We start from the raw sequence: 26261 nt of genomic DNA, 5'->3' as shown, positions 1-26261 counted from the left end.
AAACCTTAGTTGTTGGGTGTCCCTTCCAAATGACGGCCTGTATTCTGTGGACACGCCTCTGGCTGTACCACTCATCATCATCTCCTTTCCCTCATGTCTCCAAAGCAGCTAATATAATTGTGCACGCACGCGCGCGCGCGCGCGCACACACACACACACACACACACACACACGATTATAACTTCAAGGAGTTGACATTTTTACAATACTTACCATGTGTTTGTCATTTTCCAAAGCTCATTATAGTCATTGATAAATCCTCCCAGTGGCTGAAGGAGGCAGGTGTCCTAAGACATGCATCTAACCTGAAAGAGAACTGTGATTTGAGCTGAGGTGGTCTCTGCTCCATTGCCCCAGCTGTTCCCATTCCAGTCACTGCCTTGGATGATCCATTCTTTGCCTTAAGATTTATTTATTTATTTATTTATTATGTATGCAGTGTTCTACCTCCATGTGTCCCTGCAGGCCAGAAGTTGGCACCAGATTTTTTTTTACAGGTAGTTGTGAGCCACCATGTGGTTGCTGGGAATTGAACTCAGGACCTAGTGCTCTTATCCGCTGACCATCTCTCCAGCCCCCATTCTTCCCTTTAGAGGCATGATGTCACCTCTTCCTATCAGTCAGCCCCATCTTCCCTCCTCTCATGGACAACTACACCGAGGTAGGAGTGGATGTTTCAACATGGCACCATAACAGAGGGGGCCATAAAAGTGCCTTGGAGACGATCAGTGAAGACCCCATTTGTTCACTGACCTTAATCCTTCCTCCTCCCACCATGGCCTCCTTTTGTGCCCCCAGTGCCAGGATGCCAGGATAGAGATGAGTGAGTTCTGAAAGAGGAGGCAGGAGCAGAACTGAGACTGCACAGGAGCAAGCCTGTCCATGTATACTTACTACAAAAACGTCATGGAAAGAGTGGCTTATTCTGTGTGTGTGTGGCGGGGGTGGGTGGGGGGCCTCTTTTCTTACAATGCTGGCTAGCTCCTGAGCCTTAAAGTAAACAGCTACGTCATCCTGAACAGAGTCAGGAAGAGGAAACTTCAAGAAAATAGCAAACTCCTGCAGCATTAAAAAAAAAAATATATAAGTGGAGGAAATGATGTTTAGGGGGATTTTCTAGGGTCCCTATAATAGAAGGCTTTGCAACTAATGACCCCCTTCCCAAGCCATGTGTCTGAGTAACTATTTCCCACACTACACCTTCTCCTAAATGTCCTCCCTGTGACGCAGAGAGGGAAATACACTCCCAGAACAAGACTGGAAGATCCTGTGACCCTGTTTCTACTTAGGGAGTTGTAAAAATGTTTTTAATGTAGCCAAGTAGTGATGGCTCATGCCTTTAATTTCAGCACTCAGGAGGCAGAGACAGGCAGGGATCTCAGAGATCAAGGCCTACCTGATCTACGTAGTGAGTTCTAGGACAGACAGGGCTACACAGAGAAACCCCATCTCAAAGCAACAACAACGGTAACAATAATGTTTTTATGTGCAAAGCTGTGGAGGAGGCCTAGTGCACTGACTCCCAAGAGCCTTACATCCCAGAGTGGCAATGGCCTCACTGGTGGCTTCCTCTTCTCAGAAGATGGACAGATTTCTAGACAGACCTAGCACACAGGGAGGACCACACTGGAGAAGCTTCTAGATGCACAAACACACAGGCTTCTAGCAGATCTGCTGAAAACCCAGCTCAGTCTCTCACCAGTCCATCAGCTGACCGTGTCTGATGCCTGTGTCCTTTAAACCCATAGCAGGAGTCTCGAGAGGGTTTCTCTGGCTTGCTGGCTGGCCTTAAGCATTTCCTGTCATCTCAGAATACCTCAGGGCAGTGGCATTTGACAGTGGGGGTGGGGAGTTTAGAAGATACCATTTTCGAAATGATTTGGGTATTCCAGCCGCACACTGACCGTGGGAATTCCCCAGGTCTGCCCCTCTCTCCCATTGCTGGTATTCCAGAAAACTCTTACATCCTTGAGTGTGATGCATCATAGGGGAGCAACTATACTGAGGTCTGGCATTGGCATCCCCTGGGGGCATTGCTGTGGGACTGTCTCAGGGCAAATTATAATCATGCCCAACCAAGAGGAATTCCCCATCTAAACGACGTGGCTCTTTCCTCCTCTGAATCCATTGCTTCTCCTTCCCTGTCTGACACAGAATGCGTCTTTGCTTCCTCTCCTCGTTGGTTTTGTCATCCACAGAGTTGGCAGTTTTCTTTCTGAAAACAGCCTTCAATTTGCATGCCCCCTTCTGGTTGGTGAGAACTTGGGTGTTTGCTTTATTCAGTCCAGAACACACTGGATTCCCCAGAGTGCATCCTAAGTTTAAGCACCGACTGTGTGATTGAGGGAGCAAGCTCCATGTGAGTGGGAATGCGTGTTTAAATGGGCTTTCCTTACATCCTGCTCTGGGTAGTAACAGAAACAGTAGGTTTGAAGAGGGTAGCCACTTAGATTTTTATTTGAAATCATTCATTGACGTTTTCAAGCCTGATCAAAATAGTTTGCTTACTTTTACTATCACATTCTACAAGTCAGGATACCACCCATAGCCTTTAAAGTAAGATGCCAGCTCTCCTAGTTCTGAAGCTGCGCTCTGCAATCTCAGCCTTTGCTTGCTGAAAATTCCAGTGTGTAACCAAACCTCCCGCTCTCCTGTTAGTACGAATGGCCCAGCGCTGTCTGTCTAGTGATGCTGGTGCCCCCCCACACACACACACACTCTTCTTCCATCTTGATTTCCCCCAGACCCTTCTGTCCACCCCAAACTCTCTACTATCTGTATATTCTCTTCTTACCAGCTCCTGGCTTTTTTTGATTCGTGTGCGCAAACTGGGCTTGGTGGTGCTAGCATTCAGGAGACAATAGAAAGCAGACTCTGTGAGTTCAAGGACTGCCTTGTCTACATAGTAAGTTCCAAGACAGCTTTCAAAATGTGTTCTGTTTGCATATTGCTGTCTCACTTTACTTCCTTGATATCTGTGAGGATGAGCAGGATGTGTGTCTCGACTCTTCCCGGGACTGTTAATTTTGGGAAGGGGGAAAAGAGGCAACCTTCACCCCTGGAATGAGCTCTCCACTCCCTGCCACTTCCTAAGAAAGCCAGCATCGCTTCCCTAAAGTGGCCTGAGTTTGCTGGAATACTTATCCTTAACTGTCATGGAGCCCCGCTTCAATGCAGCCTTCCTGAACCGTTCTCCCTGCCTGCCTCCAGCCGTGCATTTGGTTGAAAGACTGCCATCTACTTTCTTGCCTCTCAAGTCACCTCAGAAAGTCACTGTTGGGCATTTTTATTGGCTAGGCTGAAAAATGCTCAGGCAATGATGATGTGTTGATAGTGGGAGTCATATTGACTGGAGTAAGAAAGCCAGTTTGGCTGATTTACCAAAGGGCCCTTAACTCTAGAAGGTCCTAATCAGGAAGCTGAGACCAGAATGAGCTACTCTAATCCTTGCCGATGTCTCCTCACTGAGAATGACTCTGATTGATCATCGTATGAAGTTTCTCTTTAGAGGCCATACGAGTTTGCATTTCCCAGCTTAGCATCCATGTATGCAGCCTGCCAGAGTCTGGGAGCTCTTGAGAAGAGAGCTCATTGCCAAAGACTCCATCATGCACTGAAGACATGAGAGTATGGACCGAAGTAGCTGTCGCCAGCACTACTTGTAAGGTCAAGGTTTCATGCATAGACCTGGATCCTCCTTCTTAGAAGGGACAGGACCATCTCATCCTTGGCCATTGTGGAAAGTGGAGGAGTGGAGACCCAACGACCTCCCCTCAAGGAGTCATAACAAGAGGTTTGCAGACTGAGCATTTCTGGGAGGGTGGGAGGTGAGGAAGGTGAGCCAGACATTCCTTTTGGGTTTAGGCTTATCATTTTTAACAGCATTAATGATGACATATCACAAATGGTTCCTTGGAGAGCAAAACCAGGGACAGGCAGCTGTCTTGTGTCTCTCTCCTGGAGCCTGACGTGGGAAGATGGCCAAGATGGGAGATTTCTGCAACAGAGCCCCACACTGTCTTCTGACAGCCCTTAAGGGTAGCCTTTGCTGATTATGAAACTCATGCTCTTACAGTGGCAGAGTTCTCCAAAGGAACTTTTCCAAGAAGATGGGTTAAATGGCAAAGCAGAAGCTGCACTCTTGGAGACAATGATTAAGTGAAGCTGGGAGACTTTCAGTTTTTAAATATGGGGGGGGCGAGTGTTTGCCTTGCCTTGAGAAATATTGCAGGATAGTTAGTCGCCTTCTTATTGGACAGAGTTCGCTCTGTTGGAGGCTGGTGTGTATGTGGAGGACAGAGGTCAACCTCAGATGTCTTTCTTCAGGTGCCATCTACCTTGTCTTCTGAGACAGTTTCTTACTATGTATGACCCCAAGGCTCACTGACTGGGCTGAGTAGCTGTCACTCCCCAGGGACTCACCCGTCTTTGCTACCCAGCACTGGGATAACAAAGGCCGTGACATGGGTGCTGGGGATCAAGCTCAGCTTCTAATGCTTCCATGACAATTCTTTTTTATTCACAGTCCATAAAGGCTCTTTATTTATGTTTTACATCTCTAGAAAAAGAATCCCAGGATTTTCCCTCTTGTGTGCTTTCGTCTTGCCTCTTCATGGTCCATGATGCCAGCTGAGGTGGTCAGTACAATGAAGCCAAACTGACGGGACGGGAGCAGATTGTTCTGCCATTTTTCTAGGTCTTTGAGTTGCACATCAAATCTAGGGCTTATCACTCCACACTTGTTCAACCTGCCGGTGAGGTTCATGACGATCTTCCCAGCTCTGTGGTCGTCAATGATTTCAAATTCACCAATGTAACCGTGCTTCATCATCACGGTTAGGAACCGATGACTTTGGAGCAGGGCCTGTTGAGGACCTGGCATTTGCCTCTCTTCTCTGCATTGTTGATGCTTTTGAGAGCATCGGCCAGGACGTTCATGCGCACCATGGTGGCGGCGCGGGAAGATGGCCGAAAGAGCTCCATGACAATTCTTTACTGACTGAGCCATTTTTCCCTGCCCCGAGAGTTAGCTTAAGATGTACCAGCAAATGACTACCCTGGGTTCTACTCTAGAACTTGTAAGACTAGGGAAGTCTTCATCTTCTCTGAGATGACCATCAAGGCAGTAGGCAGCACAGGCTATCACATGATCTGGTGCTGAACCCTTCGAGTTCCAAGATGTTGGTGACTCGGGGCCTCCTGGGTATAGGAGGTGGCATTTCAGCTGAGCTGAATGGAGTCTGGAAAGCCATAGAATTCCTACCGATGACTCAGAAGGGAAAGTGGGCTCTGCTGAAGGAGTACCTGGGAGTCACCAGTGTGAGGACAGCCTTGAGCTTGGCAATCCCTCAGCCTAAAGACTGTGTTTCAATTTAGATAGCACCATAGCCTCAGAGGGCATTGTCTAGGGCTCCCTAAAATCTCCTGTTAATGTGCCTAAGATGGCCACCGAATCTCAGCAGATGCTCCAACCCATCAGCAAGGAAGGACTTGGTTCAAGTCATCCTGGAGATGACAGTCAACACTTGGGTGTTTAGAAATTTTGCTTTGAAAAAAAAAAAAAAAACTTAGTATCGTGAGCATCCTGAGATGAAAAACTAGTCTATGAGAGTCCAAACTCTGGGAATGTATACTTTAATGATGTCTCTGAGTACATTATGAGTTTTTTTTAAAGCACGATGTGAACCTTAGATGGGAGATACTGCCCTCTCTGTAGAGTGGAATGAGGGTCAGATGAAGTAGCTCAAGTTCTGTTCTTACCCACCAGCGTCAGGCCCACAGTAACAACCTGTGAGCAGTCTTTCCCTTCGCTGCCTTCTGGAGGGGCAGCATGCCTCAGGGATTGCGTGTCATACACCGTGTTCTCTCCTGGTCAGACCGTCTTCTCAATCCGACTCTCAGTTTTGAGAATGTAGAGAGACTGCTCACCTGTCCTCTGAAACACAAGAAAGGCCAGCATTGACGCCTATTTCTTCACAGCCCACATTTGGGCTCCTCAAAGGAAGCCTAGCACCCTGGACAGAACCCAGAGGAAGATTCTAGTATAGGTGCCAGACATATGATATGTATGTGAGCATCCATGCTTATACACACGCATAAGTAACGTATGTATGTGTCCATCCTAATTCTGTGTGGTTTGCCACAGAGGAGCTATAATAACTAATCTCATTCAGCACATGCTTACCATGTATCTACTACATGCAAGCTCTGTTCTGTTAGGGACGCAGCAATGAACAAAAATAGCTGGAAAACCGCCCGTGTAGAACATGCATGCAATCTCAAAAAGGTAATAAACAGATTAATTAAGCATCAAATGTAGTAACAAATGAGACTCACAAGATGTGAGAAAGTGAGTGTGCTAAGAAAGATTATGGTGTGTGTGTGCATGAGTGTGTGTGCATGAGTGTGTGAGTGTGTGTGTGCTTGTGTGTGCATGAGTGTGTATGTGTGAGAGAGTGTGTGTGAGTGTGTGTGCATGAGTGTATGTGTGAGAGTGTGTGTGCATGAGTGTGTATGTGTGAGAGTGTGTGTGAGTGTGTGTGTGCTTGTGTGTGCATGAGTGTGTATGTGTGAGAGAGAGAGAGTGTGTGTGTTGTAACCCAAGGAAAGCACAGACGTTTCATAGAGGTGTCGTAGCTGACAGTGACATATGAGCAGAGTCATGATGGAAGTAAGAGGAGTGGCCCAGTCAGACACCCCAGGAGGAGGGTCTAAAAAGAGGACATTGCCCATGCTAAGGTCTTATAGCAGACACGTTCCTGCCTGTACAGTCCAGCGAGGAAGTCCTGGTGACTGAAAAGAAGAATGAGCTGAGGTTATTTTGGAAAACAACACACTGTGTTAAACCTGAGGTGCACCATGTGAGGGCACCCACACGTCAGATTAAGACACCTGATGGAATTCTCTCTGTGCTGGCGCAGTCATGAAAATCCTCCTACAAGAGGCCGTGTGGATGCTTTATGATTTCCCTGGCAGGAGGAGTGGCCACAAAGTTTGGAGGAGAGTTTGTCCTCCAGCCTCAAAGAAACAAGAGGCCAGGACAGTAGTGTTCAGTCTGTCAGACTGGTTCAGACAGAGAGAGTTCTGCAGGGCCAAGGGAAGTCTGGCTCCCCCACCTCAGAGAAACCTGGCCTAGGCTGGCAGAGTTGCCAGCACTCACTTTTCTACCAAGGCCCAGGCCTCCCAGGCCTCAGGTCTCCATAGCCACTGCCCATGCCCTGGGCCCAGTACTTCCACTGGCTGACTTTCTCATGCTTCCCTCCCTTGACAGTGTCTCTCTTCCAGGGCCACAAGCCAGGTTCCCTCCAAGACACAGACACTCCCAGAAAGAAACCTCCTCTGAGGGCTGCAAGAGACTTTCTCAGCTTTTCTGGGCTTGCTGGGACCACTTCACTGGGAGGGTGAGTGGGGCAATGGGGCGTCTTTTCTAATGGAAGGTGCTCCTAGATTTCTGAGCCAGGAAGACAGCGAGGGCTTGAAGATAAGGAGCCCAGGCTCCAGGCCAGACTTCTGTGCAAGCCACCCCGAGCCTTGCTCCCCCCTTACATCACTCATTAACCTGTGTGTGAGAAAAGCAGGGAGGTGCTGCCCGTGACAAGGCAGAAGGGGATTATCAGCTAATGTGCTTTGGTTAAGTGATGCATCGTTACATAAACTGCTCAGGAAGGGTCGAATGTCTTTGCGACTAATGCTCCTGTTCCTGCCCTGGTAACACTAGAGCTCGCATTGTTTCACTCATTTGACATTTTTTTTTTCAAAAGATGTAGAAAAATATCCGAGTCATTACTGAGCCAGCAATCACACTTTAGAAAGAGATGGCTTCTGAGAGCAGGATTTTGTGTGTCTGTTGTTCCCTCTCAGGCTGCCGTTTAGCCTACAGAACCTGCTCTAAGTGACATGCAGATCCCTGGAGCTCTGAGGAGGCCTTTGGGAGCCACAGAAAGGGTCTTAAAGATCATGGCCCCTGTACCAAAAAGGAAAAAAGGCACTGGCTGCAAAGACTTATATGTATATGCCCCATTGCCAATAAATGGGGCCTGTTGAAGGAGGGTCTAGAGAGAGGTCTCAGCAGTTAAAGTCACCTGCTGCTCAGACAGAGGACCCAGGGTCAGTTCCTAACCTTCGTATAGCCACTAACAACTTCGGAAACTTCATTCAGGGGGTCTGATGCTTTCTTCCTGCATCTGTGGGAAGCAGATACACTTGGTGCATAGATATACATGCAGGAAAAGCATCCATACACATAAAATAAAAATAAATGTTAAAAAATTGAAGTGTAAGGAGGGTTAGGTGAGTGACCTTTTTAAAGGTTGTTTCAAATTTGCATGTCAGAGTGCACTCAGAGCCCCGGAGAGGGACTGAACCCAGTCCTTGCCTCACCTAAGCTGGAAATGCAGAGGGAGCCATTGAATACGGCCAAGGCAGCTAGGGCCCCTTCCTGTTTACCGTTCCTCTAAGCCTTTTATGCTGTGGGTATAATCTTGAGGTGAACAAAACCAAATGGTTACATAGCATTTCAATTTCTCTTTAGAGAGAAGTGGAGGCAAATGCCAAATTGTTGACGTTCCCAGACAGGAGAGCCAATGTTGGGTCTTGGCACAGTAGGCTGGGGAATTTTCTGAGTGTGGCATTTGAATAAAGACATTTAAACCAGGGGGAAATGTTTCTCCAGATCTTATCCCTGTACAATGAAGACTTGTGTGAAAACTGTTTGTCCCTACCACTTGTTTGCTCACCAGTGGGAAGGATATCTCACGGGGCCAAGAGTTCAGACTGCTGTGCGCTCCCAAGTGCCATGTGAACTTCAGGTGAACTGGTTCCAGAAGAGACTCCAGGCATGAGGTGGCTAAAGATCCTACCTCCGAAATACTTCCCTGTCCTTGCTGGGGTCCTCCGTGAAGAGATTTGAAATGTCTCAAGAGATGAAGTGAAGGTTAATGATACCTTGACCAGCACGTACACACGCACACACGTGTACACACACATGTGTACACACACATATGATGTGTGTCCAGATATTGCTTCTGACACCCTTGTTGTGTGCACCAAGCTTGCAGACCTAAACCATTCTTTATAATAAGACAGATTCTCTCTCCCAGCATCAAATAGGGGAATGCCAGAAATAAGTAATTTATTTAGTTTGTGTTGCTGGTTGTATTCGAGATAAAACCCAGGCCTCGTGCACACTGGGCAAAAACACAAACATTATGCTATCTGTTCATCCCTTTGCCTTACTTTGTATGTTAAGACAGAATCTGAGTTTCCAGACTAGCCTTGAACTAGTTATGTAACTCAGGAGAGCCTTGTACTGTGGTTCTCCTGCCATCCGAGTAGCTAGCTCAGAGGACACACTTGAGCCTTCCGGCCTAGCTCATGGGACCTTTAAATGCTGGATGGCTTTGAGCATTGAGACTTATTGCCATAAAGAAAGCTGTGGTTCTCTTCTTGGGGGCATCATATCTTGCTGGGCATCATTTGAAGTGCCTGTATAGCTTCTGGATTTTAGTAGGTATCAGGGAATGTTTCTGAAATGCAATTTATCTCATTTCTTGGACATCCAAAATCCCACTGAGATGCAGTCTGTTAAGGGGTGCGGGGTGAGTGGCTCTAAATGGTCATTGTGGCTTCAACCCACCCCTGATTTAACTAACTGTACCATGTTGGTCAAGCTACTTAAACTGCTCTGGATTTTGGCTTCTTTATCTCCCAATGAAGATAGTGATGGCCTCTAGTCATCCGGTTAGGGAGATTTAGTAGGCAGCTACAGTGAGAAGCCGTCAGGAATCTCCTGATGCTTGTAATTCACTCTGCTTTGTACTCCTGTTCGCGGCCACTTCACCCTCCCCTGCTGCCGCCTTCCCAGCTCATCTGGCTCACCCCTTCCTGCCGGAGCAGTAGTTCCAGGGACTTGGAAGCTTCCTAGTCCCCACTTCCCTTTTCTCTTCATCATGACACCTGGCCCAGCTGAACTTCAGGGCTCCACACTGGCGCTCCAGAGTCTTCTTGCTAAATAAACCTGGGGCTGAATCTGATTGCTTACAGGTCCAAGTCATCAAACAGACAAACAAAAACCCAAACCTACTTCACCCCCAAGCTTGAAGTGGCCCTTCTAGATTGGCTCTACCTTCCTCCTCTGGAGCCTACACTAGCTGTTGTTCTTTCAAGTGTTTTCCTGTTGTTTATTCGAGAAATAGAGAAGACAATATTGAATCTGGTGGAGGTATCTCTGAGGCCTGCTCAGCCACATGCAGGACTTGGCTTCCAGTTCCCTCTATAGCTGTCTTCTTCATAGACACACAGGTTAGCATCGTATTCTGTTCTTGGTGGACTTGCTGGTGAATGTCACTGACATCTCAGACTTGATCCCTACTCAGATGGGCATTGTTGGTGTTTAACACCTGCGTGAATATGGTGGAGGGGAAAGTGTTTGGGTGGAGTGAATGTCTTAGGAGATTCTGACGTCTGGTGTTCTCTGACTGGAAGACCCTTGAAGGCAGGATCCCTGCACTGCCAAGGTTATACCCCTTTATCCGTATCACAATAGGTGCCTGGGAGCAGTCAGTCCATTGAACTGAATTGGCCTTGAGGGTTAACTATGGTTTCAGCTGAAAAAAATGGAGAGCCAGAGGCATTCCTGGTGGGAGGGAACATGAAAAGGGGTGTGGGCAGGGACTGGGAAGGGTAAATAGCAATTGGGCTGCAGTTTAATTACATGTAAGAATAGTTAAAGGACAGACAGACAGACAACAGACGCCTTGGACTATCTTAGGCCAGTGTGGTCTAACTTCAGTTACACTACTTGGCTGGTTTGAAGATCCAGTTCCTCCATACTATATTCAAAGTCACTGAGGCTGGAGAGCCTGCTTGCATAGGTGGCCCGAGCCCCTGCTCAGGACTTCAGGGGACATTAAGCAGAGAGCCTGCCTTGAAACCATCTTTGACTGTAACTTACTAACACTTCTAAGGGGATCGTCAATTTTGAGTTCATAATTGCAGAATGAATTTAGAGGAGTTGTGTAAACTCATGGAGACAAATCTGTTTAATGCCAAAGAGAAACAAAGACTAGGGCAGGTAGTGTGAAGGACTGAATCAGACTTGCTCCCCCACGTTTCCTAACCGTGTCTTCTGTGCTCACAATCCGCTCATTTCCCAAAAGCTTGCAAACTGACTAATCTTGATTACAGTTCGGAGCCTGCCCTTTGTCTGGTCACAGCCGAGGCTGCCACGTGTAGTAGGAATGAGGCATTTGGGAGTAACTTAGGGGTGTTTATTTCCAGTGGTCGAGACCAAATCATTCCATCTAGCTGACATATTCTGACTTGTTGGAAATTGTGTCTGCCTGCAAACAAACTGTAGGAAGTTTTTCTTTCCTAAGTAGTTTGTGCCCCACAGGCCGTCAGGTTCATAGTAGGCATTTGTGAACTCCGCTTTTCTCTTGATACCCGTCGTCAGCCCAGAGGGCCTAGACTAGTGGCAGGTAGCCTTTGCCTCAGAGCGCTGAGCATATACGATGTTAAAGTAAACCAGACAGTGGTGGTGCATGCATTTAATCCCAACACTCTGGGCGCAGAGGCAGGCGGATCTCTGAGTTCAAGGTCAGCCTGATCTACAGAACAAGTTCCAGGAGAGCCAGGACTACACAGAGAAAACCTGTCTCTGGGAAAAATAAAAGACAAAACACGAACAGAAAAAGAGTAAAGCGGTATTAAAACAAAATTATTTTACGTAGACATGATGAGCTCATTGATCTTTCTGTTCATGATGCTTTTGCTTTCTTAATTCAGGCATTTAGAATTGCTCAGACTGGCCTTGGGGTTTAAAGAAAGAAAAGTACATGTGTGTTTCTGACCTAACTTTCATTCCTTCTGGCTTTCTGAGAGGGTGGTGGTAACTTTGTAGCACAGGAAGGAACCACGGGAATCTCTGCCCATTGTCCTGGAGAAGATTCACATTCGCTGGTCCACATAATCAGAAAGGTGTTGACTTAGTCATTGATTCCTAAGTGAAACAGCAAAGGCCATGAAGAATAGCTCAAAAGAGACTTACAACAGCTCGGGCGTGTCTTCTTGTGCATATTATCCCATTTGCATCTTGATACAATGTAGATTAATATACTGTGCATTGTATAAATGTCAGATTCTGCCACCTGGAAGAATTTGCCCCATGGAACAACACTCTATTACTAATAATTCGATGCTAGAAAAAAAGCCAGCCTGTGTTTTGCTGTCTCTGTGTGAATGATCTCCCTTTTCTGTACACGAGGCATAGCATGACTTTTTCTTTGCAGTGGTCTCTCTTGTAGCTATCCAAACACATGCCCTCTGACCCTCGGGTTCTGATGTAATTGGATGTGGCAGGCTCCCTTGAAGAATCCTCCTTTTATTTTTCTGATGTTAATACTACAGATTGAAACTAGGGCCTTGACCAACATGGGCACCACCACATCTATGTCCCCAGCCCTCTTCACACGTTTTAATTATGAGACAGAATGGATCGGATGAAGCTGACCTTAAACTTCTCATATGCTTCTTCAGTTTCCCCAGTGGCTGGAATTACAGGTCTACACTGCCAGGCCTGGCTTATTTTTTTATTACATTAAAAAATACATGGTTATATACTGGCACGGTGGCCCATACCTTTGTTCTCAACCTTTAAGAACCTGAAGCAGAAGGATCACCATGGGTTTGAGGCCAGCCTGAGCTATCCTGTGAGTTCTAAGCTAGCCTGGGCTGCCAAGTGAGATCCTAACTGTGCAAGTAAAAAAAAATTAATTAAAAATAAGCAAAATATATGACTATGGTTAAATGCTAAAAGTTGACTGCTGGGAAAAACAGTTTGTGCTAATATTATGGGCATTTGTAGGTTAATAAAAATTAAAAGTAAAGTAAATTTGCAATTTCAATAAAGACTACATACTTGTTGGTCTTGCTGTTAGTTTACAAGTTGCCATATCTGGTCTTGAACTTGTCAACTCAAGTGCTCCTCCACCCCCAGCCTCCCACTGAGTGGAATACGAATACGGCATGTGCCAGCATGCACACTGTGATTTCCAGATTCCCCGTGCTGACAAGGGTGGGAACCTCCATGGCAGACCCATATTATCTCTGAGAGTCTTCCCTTCTTGCCTCCTCTCCCCAGTGTCCTAGTCCCCAAGAGGCTTTTATTCCTTTGAGTTCTGTTTACTGCATGATCAGTTGGAATTGTTCTATAGAAACACCATTAGGAAGGGAAGAAAAAGAAAGGCACCAGCAGGTTAGAGTGTGTGATTCTAAAATAGGCCCAGCTGTGGGGCGGGGGAGGGGGTTTAGACTGACCAGCTGTGCCTGAGGGGCCTGTGTCCTACCTTTTTGTCTCTGGTCAGGACCCCTGTTTAAAGTTCGTCGTGTACACTGCTCTTGGGACTTGTTTCACTTCAGTGGAGGCCATGGGCCTGAGCAGTATTCTGCTAAGTAGAAAGATGGGAGAAGACACCTCACCTGAACCTTCTCCATGGAAGGGTTACACATCTTATACTAAATGCTACCTGAAATGGTGGAGCCACATTCCTACAAGATAGCTTCTCTTGCTCAGTGTGCCTCAGCCTGACTGTGGGCGTCCTTGTGGACATCTTTCCCTAGACCCTGGCCTGGTCAGTGTCTGGTTTCTCAGGCATTCCTTTCAACACTTTTCTTCTGTCCCTGTGTAATTGTGTCATGTACACACACATACATGCACATGCTGGTGTTTATCTGTGCATGTTATATGTGTTCGTGTGGAAGCCAGAGGATAACTGTGGGTATCATTCCCCCGGCATCATCTACTTGGAAAAAAAAAATGAGACCTGTAACTCACCAAGTGGGCTGTGCTGGCTGAGCACTGAGACCCAGGGACCTGCCTGTCTCCACCTCCCCAGAGCTGGGATTGCAAGATGCTACTTTGTCCATTGTTTCTACCTGGGTCCCAGGGATGGAGCTCAGGTCCTTGTGCTTGCACAAGCACCTTTCTGACCGAGCCATATCCCTGGCTCTCTGCTACACTTCTAAATAGAAGAAGAACATAGTTACAGAAACCACTTGGCTTTTACCCGGTTCATGCCATCACAAGCCTCTGTGGCAGGTTCCAGAGAGACACTGCCCCCCCCCACTCCCCAACTCCTGTCTTCTGACTTCATTTAACTCAACACAGCAGTCACATCCAAATTCAACACTTGCCCAGGGAAAGTTCCAGGACCTTGCATGGACCAGCTCTGCAAAAGTGTTCCGTGAATATAGGATTATTACTGATGCTTTGCCAGAGTCGTGTTCAATCAAACCGTGTTGGCTCTGTACTTTTACTGACCCAAAGCTCTCTTTCATCAGAATTATGTCCTTAATCTGTTCTAGGACCATTGCCACAATCTTATCACTTTAATTATAGCCCCTGAAAGTGTGAAATGCTATATAACTCAGAGCTTGTTTGGACTTCTTATGGGCATGCTTACATGGCAAGACAAACAAGTTCCAGGCCAGCCAAAGAGGGTAAGAGTCATATGTGCAGTATTCATTCCAAAGGTTTGTGGTTTTTTAATATTAGAAATTCCCTATTGATGTTTTTAAAACTATATTGCATTACTTAAAAAAAACCTTAAAGGGCAGCTACATAGTGTGCCCTAGAGATAAACTGGTCAAAAGTCAGCTGTTGCCTATAAAGTATTGTGGGAAATGAATATCAACCAAGATTTTTCTTTATTGATTAAAAACAAAGCATGGCAGATTGGGTGTTTGTGTGGTAGAGTTTGGGGTGACTCAGATGACATATTAGAGAAAGTCCAGGGGGCAGCTGTTGCTCGGGCCCCTCATTCTCTAATATGAAGCTCCAGATGCAATGTAAATGGAGCTCCAGAATCAGAGGTGAATTTCTCCAGGTCCATAAATCGTTATGACTCAGGACTGGGGAGACTGCTCAGCAGTTAAGGTCACATACGGCTCTCACAGAGGATCCAGGGTGAGATGCCAGCGCCCATATGATGCCCTAAAGCCATCTGTAATTCCAGTTCCTGCTGATCTTGTGCCAATTCTGGCCTCCTCAGGCTCCTGCAGACACCTGGTGTACATACATCCATCAGGCATGCACACTCATACACATAGAATAAATGTCTTTGAAGTCTAACAAGTACCATAGTAGAAAGACCAGCAATGTAGGCACACATTGGTTCCAAGTGATCACACGGTGTTGAGTGAGTAATTGAGAGGTTCTGGGCTTAACTTTGACTTCTTATTTACTGGGGAAGACTCAGCTGCATGACATGGTTCAAGGGTGCTTGAAGTCTCAGCCGTATGATGTATCGTGTAAGCTGTCGCTGTAGAGTGGTCTAGGAGACCTGGATGAAATCTTGAAGACAAATAGAAGCAGGGGGTGGGAGGAGAGGAGTTTCGGGGTGAGGGAAGGAAGCGAGGACACTCTCCTGACACCAGGCAATTCCAGGAACTGGTTAAGATCAGATAATTAGAAGTTCTGGATTCCGATGAACCCTGGTCACCTCATCCGTGAGCACAGAGATGTACTGAACCCACCTGGTTCCTGTGCCTTGTGAATGACTCCAAACCTGTCAACCGCACCAAAGTTCCATGTCTCAGGGGGCCGATGGCCCTGTGGCCTTGAACTGAACTATGTGGCAATAGTTAGTGGGCTCGTCACTCTCTGCATAGTGCTTCAAGGACCTTTCCCTAGGAAGTGCTCAGCAGTGGTCCTGTTGGTTCTTCCACTATGTCTTGAACCTGCTGTGGGGGCTTCGGAAAGATGAGCAGTGGCCCTAAAGGAACTTAACTGGAGCCTTAAGGGTTTGGGTTTTAAAATAACCACTTAGTGTTTTCTCTTTGCTTTTTCTACAAGAGACACTCATATAATGAATGCTGTTATATTTGGTGGTATATGGCTCCATGTTTCCATTCTGGACTTTGAGCGGAGGAAGTCACTCATTTCGCACATCGCAAGTGTTTACATCATTCAGTGTTTTAAGGACAAAGTCCAGTAGGAACTTGGTACCCATAGGAGCGCTGTGAGGTTACCACGAGAAGAGATTTATGCTAGTTTATAATCTTTTATTACATCTGCTGATTTGACTGGCAGTGCGCATGCCACAGCATAGCTGTCTAGGTCAGAGGTTAATTCTTGCCTTCCACCATGTGGATCACAGGGATAGAACTCACAGCAGTCAGCTTTACATACCGAACCATCTCGCTCAACAGCCCCAGTTTATGCTAATTTGTTTTTTTAAAAACAGCAGCAGATCCATGAATTAAGGGCAGGAGCTCTGAATTTCCACCCACTTTGTAGTGAAAGTGACGCTAGGGTTGGGGTGCGCTTGGTGTCTAGGGGCTCAGCTCCTTCCCATGCAGCATAACTTGTTAGAATAGAATGTAGGTATTGAGCAGTGAGCTGCCTCACGGGGAGCAAAGCGAGTGCCTTAGAAACAAACCAGAGTCATGGCAAACATCCTCGGTGATGCCAAGGAAGATGGCCTCTGGGGATGGAGGAAATCTCCCTTCTGATGGACAGGCCAGTGTCCTGGTCACCTACCAAGCAAGGTGTGTCTGGAATTCATCCTGCTGGGAGCGCTCAGTGGGAACTCCAGGCAAGCCATTTCCGAGGGATGAGTCCCCGTTCTTTCTTAGCTGTCATTTTGTGGGCTCTGGAGTGTATCTAACCCCGCGTGCAAGCCCTTTTTTCCAGCAGCGTATGGCCTGTCTGGTTCACCGGACAGCGATTCTCCAAGCGTGGCTTTTAGAAACCGTGCCTCTTAACTGGGCATGGTGGCGTGTTCTGCAGTATTGACAGTTGGGAGGCTACGGCAGGAGAATTGCTTGAATACTAAAGTTCAAAACCAGCCTGAGCAACATAATATGATCCCATTTTGGAAGAAAAAAAATACGCAGTGGAGAAAGAGTGAGCACACAAACACTGACATCAAAATTACCCTCTAAAGTAGAATTCCTAGATCCAGTGATTTGGGAGCAGTCTTCTCAATATTCAGGGTTTGGCTCTAAACTGTCAGTTTTTTTTTTCTATAGATATCAGCTTGGAAAGTGGGAAGCTGTTAGGAATAGAGCAATATTTTCATTTCATTTTTATGTGCTGGAGAGAGAGCTCAGTGCTTTAGGAGCATGGTGTGAGTATGAGAGCCAAGTTTGAATCCCAGCACCTATCTAAAGCTGCGTGTCTGTAATCCCACACCCACATGGTGAGATGCAAGGCGGAATGGAGCCCTTGAAAGCTCACAGGCCAGCTAGTCTGGCATCTGTAGGGTAATGTCAGACAACAAGGAAGCCCTACCTCAAACAAAAGAAAACATGAGAAACAACACTCAAGACTGTCCTGACCTTCACATGTGTGATGCCTGCATGCACACACACGCGTCCACACACACACAGAGACTCACGTGCATGTGCACACACACACATTTACACACACCTTAAAAGAGAAAAAGATGGCTAACTTGGGTTCCTCTACCCCTTAGTCAGGATTGACTCTGCTGCTTATAACATTAAAAGGGGGCAGGAAGTGGATGGCCTAGCTGTGTCAGTAGCACTCAGGCTCCTCTCTGAGGGTGACGCTAGAGACAAGTCCCTGTAACATGAAGGCTGGGCCTGCTTGTTGTTGGGGTTTTCTGTCCTGCCCAGTACCCCACAACTGTTTAGCCCCAAAGAAAATCACACATAGGTCTCCATAAATTATAAGCTGATTGGCCCATTAGCTCTAGCCTCTCACTGGCTAACTCTCACATCTTGATTAACCCATTTTTCTGATCTATGTTAGCCACGTGGCTCAGTACCTTTTTTCAGTGGGGCAGATCACATCCTGCTGCTTTGGTGATTAGGGCAGGAGTGGGAGGAATCAACTTCCTCCTTCCCAGAATTCTCCTATTCTCATTACATCATTTCTACTTCCTGTCTGGTTTTCCCACCTGTATTTCCTACCTGGCCAATCAGCGTTTATTTATAACATGATAGACAGAATACAGACAATTCTCCCGCACCAAGTCCCCTCTAGGAATCTCTTTAAGAGCAGCATCCTGGGGCCCTTTTGTAGCCAGCATTCCTACGAGTGTGAGCCTCCCTATATTTCCCGTCATGCCAAGGCTTCTCACCGACCAGTCTCCGCAGCTCCTGTGAGTTTACCACATGCCCAGGCTTCTCAGCTTGGTGAGGAGGAAGGGCTCAGGGCTGCTCTGCCTGCGCTTCCCTTGCAATTCTTTTTTTTATTTTAATTTATTTATTTATTTATTAAAGATTTCTGTCTCTTCCCCACTGCCACCTCCCCTTTCCCTCCCCCTTGCAATTCTTTTATCGGCTAGGAAAGATAGAGCTTAAAGGAATGAGCTCGAGGAATGAACCCTGTATTTGCTTAAAGGGACCCATCCTTCCCAACCATCTTTACCCCTGCTAGGAAGAGCACATGGTTAGGAACAGGCTGGGCCAGGTACATGGACTGGCTACATTGTTCCCCAAAGTGGGCCACTTTGTCCTACAGCCTCCTCACTAAGCACTAAACTGCTAAGTAGCTGCTGGAAAGAGCATAGACTTCTCAATTCTACTTGGCAAAGGAAACCCCGGAGTACTTGACTCTCTTGTTAAGGATGGATGAGCATAGCTGATAGCCAGCAGTGTAGCTGCTTGATCTGGGAGGCAGAAAAGGGAGACGCTTGCCTCAGAAGACATAATCTGGGCGATCCTACTCTGCCCGCCTGCCAGGCTGACGGCACCGCGTGATCAGCAAGAGAAACACCTGTAGGCTTATCCAGTGTAATTTGCCCATGAGAGGTCATGCTAAAATTCAGAGCTATTGGTCACATGCTGGATGTTAAATGTTTGGAAAGCCGTGTATTTCCCAACAATGAATTTAACCAGGACAGACTCTGGGAAACCTCGACTGTTCTAATCAAGGTGGTTTCCTATGCCCCTCCCCTTATTTCCTGATGTAAATAATTGTTTTTGAATAAGAATGCTAAGGAGGGAGCTTTCTTTCCAAGGGAGGGCACGTCTTGGCCTGAAATAAATTCCATCAAAGTGTTCCCAGTAATGGTTAACCATTGACCTGCCTGTCAAGCACTAAGAGGGTGGAAAATGGAAGGTGGCTTTTCAAATGCAGCTCTCCTTTGCCTTTCCCAGAGCCAACTGAGTTGCTCATTAAATGGAAGAAGTACTTTGAAAATTAGAAAAGCAGCATACATGCAAATTATAATCAAGAGTCTTAAAGGTTCACCCTTTTTCCTTTTATGTGTATATGACATAGCATGTACATGTTTGTGTGTATATATGTATACATATGTGTGGAGGTCATAGTTAATGCTGGGTATCTTTTTCAATTGTTCTCCATCTTGTTTCTTTTTTAAAAACAGTTCAGTCTCTCACTGAACCTGGAACTCATTGATTCCGGATGATAAGCTGGCCAGGAAGCTCCTGGGATCCTCTTGCCTCTGCCTCTTGAGCACTCAGACTGTAGGCATGTGCCACCATGCCTGGATTTCCTTGGGGATGCTGGGTCTAAACACATGCATAGCCAACACCTTACCAACTGGGTCATCTCGCTGGTCTCCAAGTCAGTGTCTCTTAACACATCTAGGCCGCCTCTGCTTCTTGGCCCAGAAGCAGCTATGTCATTGTTGATGATGTCCTGTTGTTCTTGATCCTTTTTTGTCCTGATACTTGGCCCTTCTCCAAGGGGAGTCAGATGGTGGACAGATCATGGCTATTGTAGCCTCCAAACTCTATGTGAGGGTTCTGTCCATTTCTCAAAGAAATGTCAAAGCAAAGTACCTAGGCAGTGTCTGGCATGGCCTCTGTCTTTGGGAAATGCATTGAGCACTTAGTGTGGAAGGCCCTGGTCAGTGTACCAAGAGACTTCTCTACCCAAGGAAACATATGCAAGACTAACTCAATCTTTATGTCTGTCTCTCTGTCTCTCTCTTAGCCCTCCTCTCCCCATCTTCCCTTTCCCTCCCTCCCTTTCTCCTTCTCCACTCTTTCCCTCCTCCTCAACATCTCTCTATGTAGCCCAGGCTAGCCCTCCTCATGAGCTCTTCCTGCCTCAATTTTCCAGGTACCAGAATTGAAGATGTGTACCATGAACCGGTAGGATGGAGATATGGACCGTCAAGTGTACCATGACAGACTTGTTCTTTCTCTTTCTCCATCCTAGAGATAATGAACTCTTCGCTCTTGAACTTTCCTGTGGCACAAATCATAGACTGTAGTATTGGGCCAGACCTGGGTTACCGTGACTCTCCAATGCCAATATCCTGTCCACATAGAAGATGTTCCATGAAGGGCTTAGTTGTCTCCTCTCTGGAGTCAGAGTTAGAAGGCAGAGGAGGAAATAGGCCCCTTTTTTTCTCATTTGGACTGCAGGAGGCAAGACTCACTCTCCCTAGGCTTTCCCACACTGCATCTCCCCCTGTTTGGTAGTCTCAGGGGCCTGGGCACGTCTACTAAGGCACCACCAAACACTAAATGTTATGAAAAAGGTTCCCACCCCTCTAGAAGAATGCTTCTGAGTTCTCTGCAGTTTCACGGTGTACAGGGCACCACATCTCTCAGGCCTACAAATCCTTTAAGCCTCTGTTCACTAAAGTGGCCTGAGATAGGGCAGCAGGAACAGGTCAAAATGTGTCAAGTTGATGCTAAGCCACGCATAGGAGCCTGCCTAGCTTGCTGGGAGCCTAGACAGGATCCAGCCTTCAGGCAGCTAACTGGCTGGTGCCTGGATTGTTCCTACCTGGTCCTCAGTTCAGGCGAGAGGGATTTGTGATACCATCTGTGGAAAGGGCCTCTGTTGTCATTACAGCTGCAGGGGATTCTCCTTATTGGAGCCCCTGTCCTAGGGGTACAACACCCCTCTGTGCTCTTCTACTGTAAAACCATCTGAGTTCTGCCTGCTGAAGAACTGAGAGTCCTCGGTGTCTGACACTTTTTTTATTCACTTTTAATGCAATTCTGTATGAAGATTTCTGACATAGCTTTGTTTTGTTTTGAGAAAGGATTTCTCCTCCCAGCCTGGCCTTGAACCTGTGACCCTCCTGTCTTGTCTTCCTATGTTCTGGGATTAGAGAATGCCTGTGTCACCACACCCAGTGAAATCTTCAGTAGATTTTGTGTGATTTCTATTTTCTCATATGACTCTTGGGACAAAGACCAGGCAGGTCCTTCTGTCTAAGTAACCAGCACACTGTTGCCTAGGTAGGTTCCCTGTGAAATGCCTGAATTATCATGGCTAATGCAGAAGGTTAGAGAAAAAAACCCCAGTGCCTACTGCCTGGTGGGGAGACTTGGATGCCCTTACAGCACTGGGGGCATGTCCTGCATTGGTCTCTCCCTCCTCCCTCATGGTCCTGTCCGCAGTGTGACCAAGGCCATGCCCCTCCCCAGATCTGTAAAGTCATTTCCTTTAAATCGTGTTTGCCTTTCACAAGAAAAGAACCAACGTAAGAAAGCTTGGCAAAGGCGCTACCAACAAGACTCAAGCCTGGTAATTTCTTCTGGGCTCTTTGTGAGTGTAGAGTTTATGAAATTTAAGTAAACACCCTTCTCTAATCCCCAAGCCGTGAGAAGCCTGTGGAGGGTTTATTTGCCGAGCCGTCTCTGCATGCCTGTGCTGGGGCACACCTAAGGCTCCAGTGTTCTGATCATTAGGAGGTGTCCAATTTCGGCAATCACCTTGGGGTCGAGTGAGTTTAAACCATGTGGATTGCAGTGGAGGGGAAACATGTCTAGTCTTCTGGCTTCTTTTCCTACCTTGCCTGCGCTTTCTCCTTGTTCCTCCCCTGGGAGCTGGATGGATTATGTAATGTTAGGTGTGACCCAGGGTGGGGAAAGAAAGGTCTTGTTTCCTTCTTGTTCTCCAGCAGTGCCCTTGTAGTTCCAAAGGTGACTGGGGACTACTCCCTGTGGCCTGGAAAGAGCATGGCTTATTGGATATTCTTTTTCTTTCTTTTCCTTCCTTCCTTCCTTCCTTCCTTCCTTCCTTCCTTCCTTCCTTCCTTCCTTCCTTCCTTTCTCCCTCCCTCCCTCCCTCCCTCCCTCCCTCCCTCCCTTCCTCCCTCTCTTCCTTCCTTTGTCATGCCCCTCCATACAAAGCTGGATATGTCTCCAAATCTTTTCTTTGTGTCTAAGCCTCACTCTTTCCTAAAAGCAATCATGAACATGGTCTTTCTCAAAGCCCACTGAGGAAAAGCATCTAAAGCGTTGTCAGGCAAGATCTATAATTGTCCTGTCATTTGTAACTCTCCTCTCGTGTCATTCAGTGCTCAAGTTGACCTCTCCAAGAAGGGCAATGCATGTGTCTTATGGGTAGGTGGTGAGCACCCCTGGGGTAGCCTGAGGCTGGGGGATCCTGAGCTGGTCTTTGGTGTGAAGGAACTCTCCTTATACCTCAGTGTACTAGACACATGCTGTCGCTTTCTGTCTGCACCCTGAATGTGAAGGTAGGAGATCAAGGAGCCCAGAAGATCTGTGTACAGTGACATGGAGGATCCGGGGAGTAAAGCAGCACCCCAGCATGCTTCCTCCAGTTGCTGGCTGACAGGCAGCTCTGGTCTTGTGGGAGGAAACTGGCACACAGCATTTTAGGTTCTTAAGACTTCTACGGGCTTTCCTGGGGACTGTGTCAGTCAACACACATTGTTTCTGCTTTCCCCTCTCTGCCTCCACTTTACTGAAATCATGAGAAGCGAACACCTGTCATCCCAATGCTTTGTTGTTTTGGATGCAGTCCCCTCTCTTACTGGTTCAACCTATTTTTATTATTTTCAAAAAGTTCAAGTGTTCAGACTACATGATCCAATATGCTGAAAACACTCAGGTAATATCAAAACAGAAATCTCCTAGAACTAATAAATGAATAGAGCAAGGCTGCAAGAAACAAGAGAAATATACAAAAATCAATCCCCTTTCTATATACAAGCACTGAGTGACACAGAAGTCAAATTAAGGAAGAAATTACATGCATAATGACATCAAAAAGATTGAAAACACTTGGAAGTAAATTAGAAGTACTGAAAGAAATGGAAGACAGGTATGCAAAAGATATAAAACATTCCTGAGGGAAATTAAGAAAGCACTAGATAGAGAAATGGGCTACACTTACAGAGTTGAAGATTCAGTATTAGTCATATGGAAGTTCTCCCCAAATGATCTGTACAACAGAAGCCTGCTGCTAAGAATCTCAGTGTTTTTTCTGTAGAAATTGACAGACTGCTCTTAAAATACGTATGGAAATAGAAAGGACTTAGAAGGGGCAAAACAATCTGGAGAGAGAACAAAGTAAATCTCATATTCTTGGATTTCAAAATGTACTAAAAAGCCATAGTAACAAACATAGGGTGGTAGAAGTTAGGGCTGGTTAGAGGGATCAGTAGAACAGAGTTGAACCTTTAGATTTGTGGTCATCAATTTCCTCCTAGTGCTGAAACCCTCCACCAACTGTGCTCTCTTTCTTCTTATACTCCAACCCCAAATTTACTCCATGGGCAGCATGCCTAAAGGGAAGAGCCTTACAAATGACTTCTCACCTGGTTAACAAGGTAGAGAGTATTGAAGGCTGCCAGCAATATGGTTGTTTTTTTGGTCAAGATCCTCAGTGACTGAGAAAATTGGATGTGAGAGGGGGGGAAAGTGTAAATATGAACAGTCCCCTTGTATCTGAGGAGGAAGCTGTTTGGATTGCGTCTTAAAGAACAGGGCTCGAGAGAGGACTAGGCTGCTACAGTGCTGGTGGCTTCTTAGGCCCCTTCCTCTCCTCTCAGCATAGCTCTCATTATAGCCCATGGGCTTTGATAGGATGTGCTCGCCTTTTCATTTGCATCCAGGATTTGTTCCCATTTCCTTGATTTCCTCGCGGACCCTGTCCTTAGTCAGCAGTGTATTGGTCAAACCCTACGAGTTTGTGTGTGTTCTAGACTCGCTCCTGCTGTTGGTCAGTAGTCTGTTTCACTGGGAACGGGATGTAATGCATTATTACTTCACCTTTCCTGCACTTGTGGGTACTTGCTTTGTGTCCTCACAAGACAGTCTGTTTTAGAGAAAGCTGTTGAGGAGAGCGTACATTCTGAAACATTTGGAGGAATGTTCTGTGGGCATTTATTAAGTTCCTTTGATCCATGATGCCATTCTCATGTGTCTAGCTCTTGTGGGATGATCTGTGGAGGAGTGAGACGGGCATATATTAAATCTCCGTTGCTGTTGTGCTGGGCCCAGTCTATGGCTTTGCATCTAATAGTCCTTATTTTATGAAATTAGCTGCACCCATGTTGTGGTTGTGTGTATTTAGCATTGCCATGGCCTCTTGGTGGACTGTCCTGTTAGTCTGTATCTACTGGCCTCTAGCTTTCCTCACAAGTTTTGCTTTGGTGGCTGTTTTGTCAGATAGTAGAACAGCAAAGCCTGCTTCTTTCCTAGGTCCATTTGCTTAAAATACCTCTTCCACATGTCATCTGAGGTAGCTAGTGTCTGCCTTTTGTGGTGAGGTGAATTTCTGGAAGGCAACACATGAATGATTCCTGTTTCATTTTTTTTTTTAATCCAACCTAATAGTATCTTTTGGTTGGGGAATGAGACCATTAATATTAGGAGCTATTATTGAAGTTGTTTATTGATTCCTACCATTTTGTTGGCTTTGCAGTGTTTGGGTTTTTTTCCCCCCTTCTTCCTCTCTTGCTATTATGCTAGTGTGGTTTATTATTTCCTGTGGCCTCATGGGTGGATTTGTTTTTCTCTTCAGTCTGAAGGATTCTTTCGTGTATCTTCTATATAGCTGTCTTAGTCGTCACAAATTCCTTTAAACCTATTTTTATCATGGAAAGTTTTTATTTTTCCTTCAATTATAACTGAGAGCTTTACTGGGTATAGTATCATTGCGCTTCCTTCATCTGTATAGTTAGCCTGTGCTTCCTTCATTTTGTATAGTTAACATTGCAACTATAATATGCAGGGGGAATTCTCTTCTGCTCTTCTCTGCTTGGCATCTCTTTTTCAAACTCTGGGAAATTTTCTGTTACAATTCCTACAAAAATATTACCTATGTTTCTATATTCTATTAAATATATGATTATATAAGATATTCTCTATTATCTTTCGGTTTTATAGTGATATGTCTGTATCTCCCACTGGTGCCTTCTTACTGCTTTGGCTTTCTCTCTCTTTGACTGCTCCAGGGCCTCTTCCTGGTCCTCAAGCTCAGACACTCTGTGTGTTCCTTGGGAATTCCAGGAGATTGTGAGCCCTTAGACCTTGCACCCCACCTTGCTCTCTTCCAGTCCTGCAGGTGGCTGGGTGGGTGTGTGAGAAACACCACTTCCCCTGGAGTTTCTGCTCTCTCATAGATAGCGGACATGGTTGTTTTTGTTGAAGACAGGGTCTTACCATGTACCCTGGCTGGTCTGCAATTCATTATAGAGACCAGGCTGGCCTGAAGCTCACAGAGATCTGTCTTCCTCGGCCTTCTGAGTGCAGGCCTGTGCCAACATGTCAAGCCCTGGGCAGCTTTATTAAACAGGTAGGCCTGCATGGAGGGGGCTTTCTTTCCTGTTTCCATGCTGGGCTCTTTATTGGCTTACGAATTGTGTTATGGGTCCTTGTCTCCTGCAGAGGAAGTGCTTACTGTGTGCAATCTTCACTGCTTTCTCCCACCAAGTGTCTCACCAGGGGGCGAGACTGCCAGTGGGCCATCTCACCCAGAAGTCTCCAGGCACCAGTATCTTAACTCCTGTGTTTAACAGTGAGGAAACTGAAGCCCAGAGACATCACCTGTTCCTTTAAGGCTAAGAGCAATTTGCACCTCTTGAGTGTTTTCTTCGGCATGTACCTGCCTCATTCTCTGCCGGCTGAGAGTGGATACCCTTGCGGGAAGATTAATAGAGATCAGTGATGGAGGATAAAATAAATCTTCAATCCTTAGGAAAAATCCCATCCCCAAATTAAAATTCCTGTGATTTCAAATGGGCACAGAATCCCAGGTTTCATGTCTCTTCGTAGTCTGCCAGTTGAGTTTTAATCAGAGCTAAAATTTTGGGTTTGGCGTTTATTTAACTCAGCGGTTATATTGGCTTATTCGGCTCGCACACTGTGAGGCCTGTGATCAGTTCCTTTCCTGGTCCCAGCCGCCCCCTGGAACAGGCATTTCTTCTTCATATCTACTGCAGAGAAAATTCTTTTGGAGCATCCGTCATTATCGGCCTGGCTGTGGCTTGTTCTCTCAGGCCGGGCATGCTCCTCAGAATGATACCCAATATTTCTAGTTGTTATGTGCCAGG

General features: G+C 46.3%; 1 protein-coding gene and 1 pseudogene across 1 annotated transcript in view; one reads left to right on the top strand and one right to left on the bottom strand.

Annotated features, from left to right (window-relative positions):
- Prkce (protein kinase C epsilon) overlaps positions 1-26261 on the top strand; it is a 514828-nt gene that overhangs the window by 355323 nt on the left and 133244 nt on the right. The gene's annotated exons all lie outside the window — the stretch shown is intronic.
- On the bottom strand, positions 4527-4998 carry LOC126504041 (40S ribosomal protein S15a-like; annotated as a pseudogene).

Source organism: Alexandromys fortis, unplaced genomic scaffold, assembly GCF_014885135.2.
Source record: "Alexandromys fortis isolate MF-2015 unplaced genomic scaffold, M_Fortis_MF-2015_v1.1 scaffold_42, whole genome shotgun sequence".
NCBI classification, from domain to species: Eukaryota; Metazoa; Chordata; class Mammalia; order Rodentia; family Cricetidae; genus Alexandromys; species Alexandromys fortis.
This window is presented reverse-complemented; position numbering and strand designations above follow the sequence as displayed.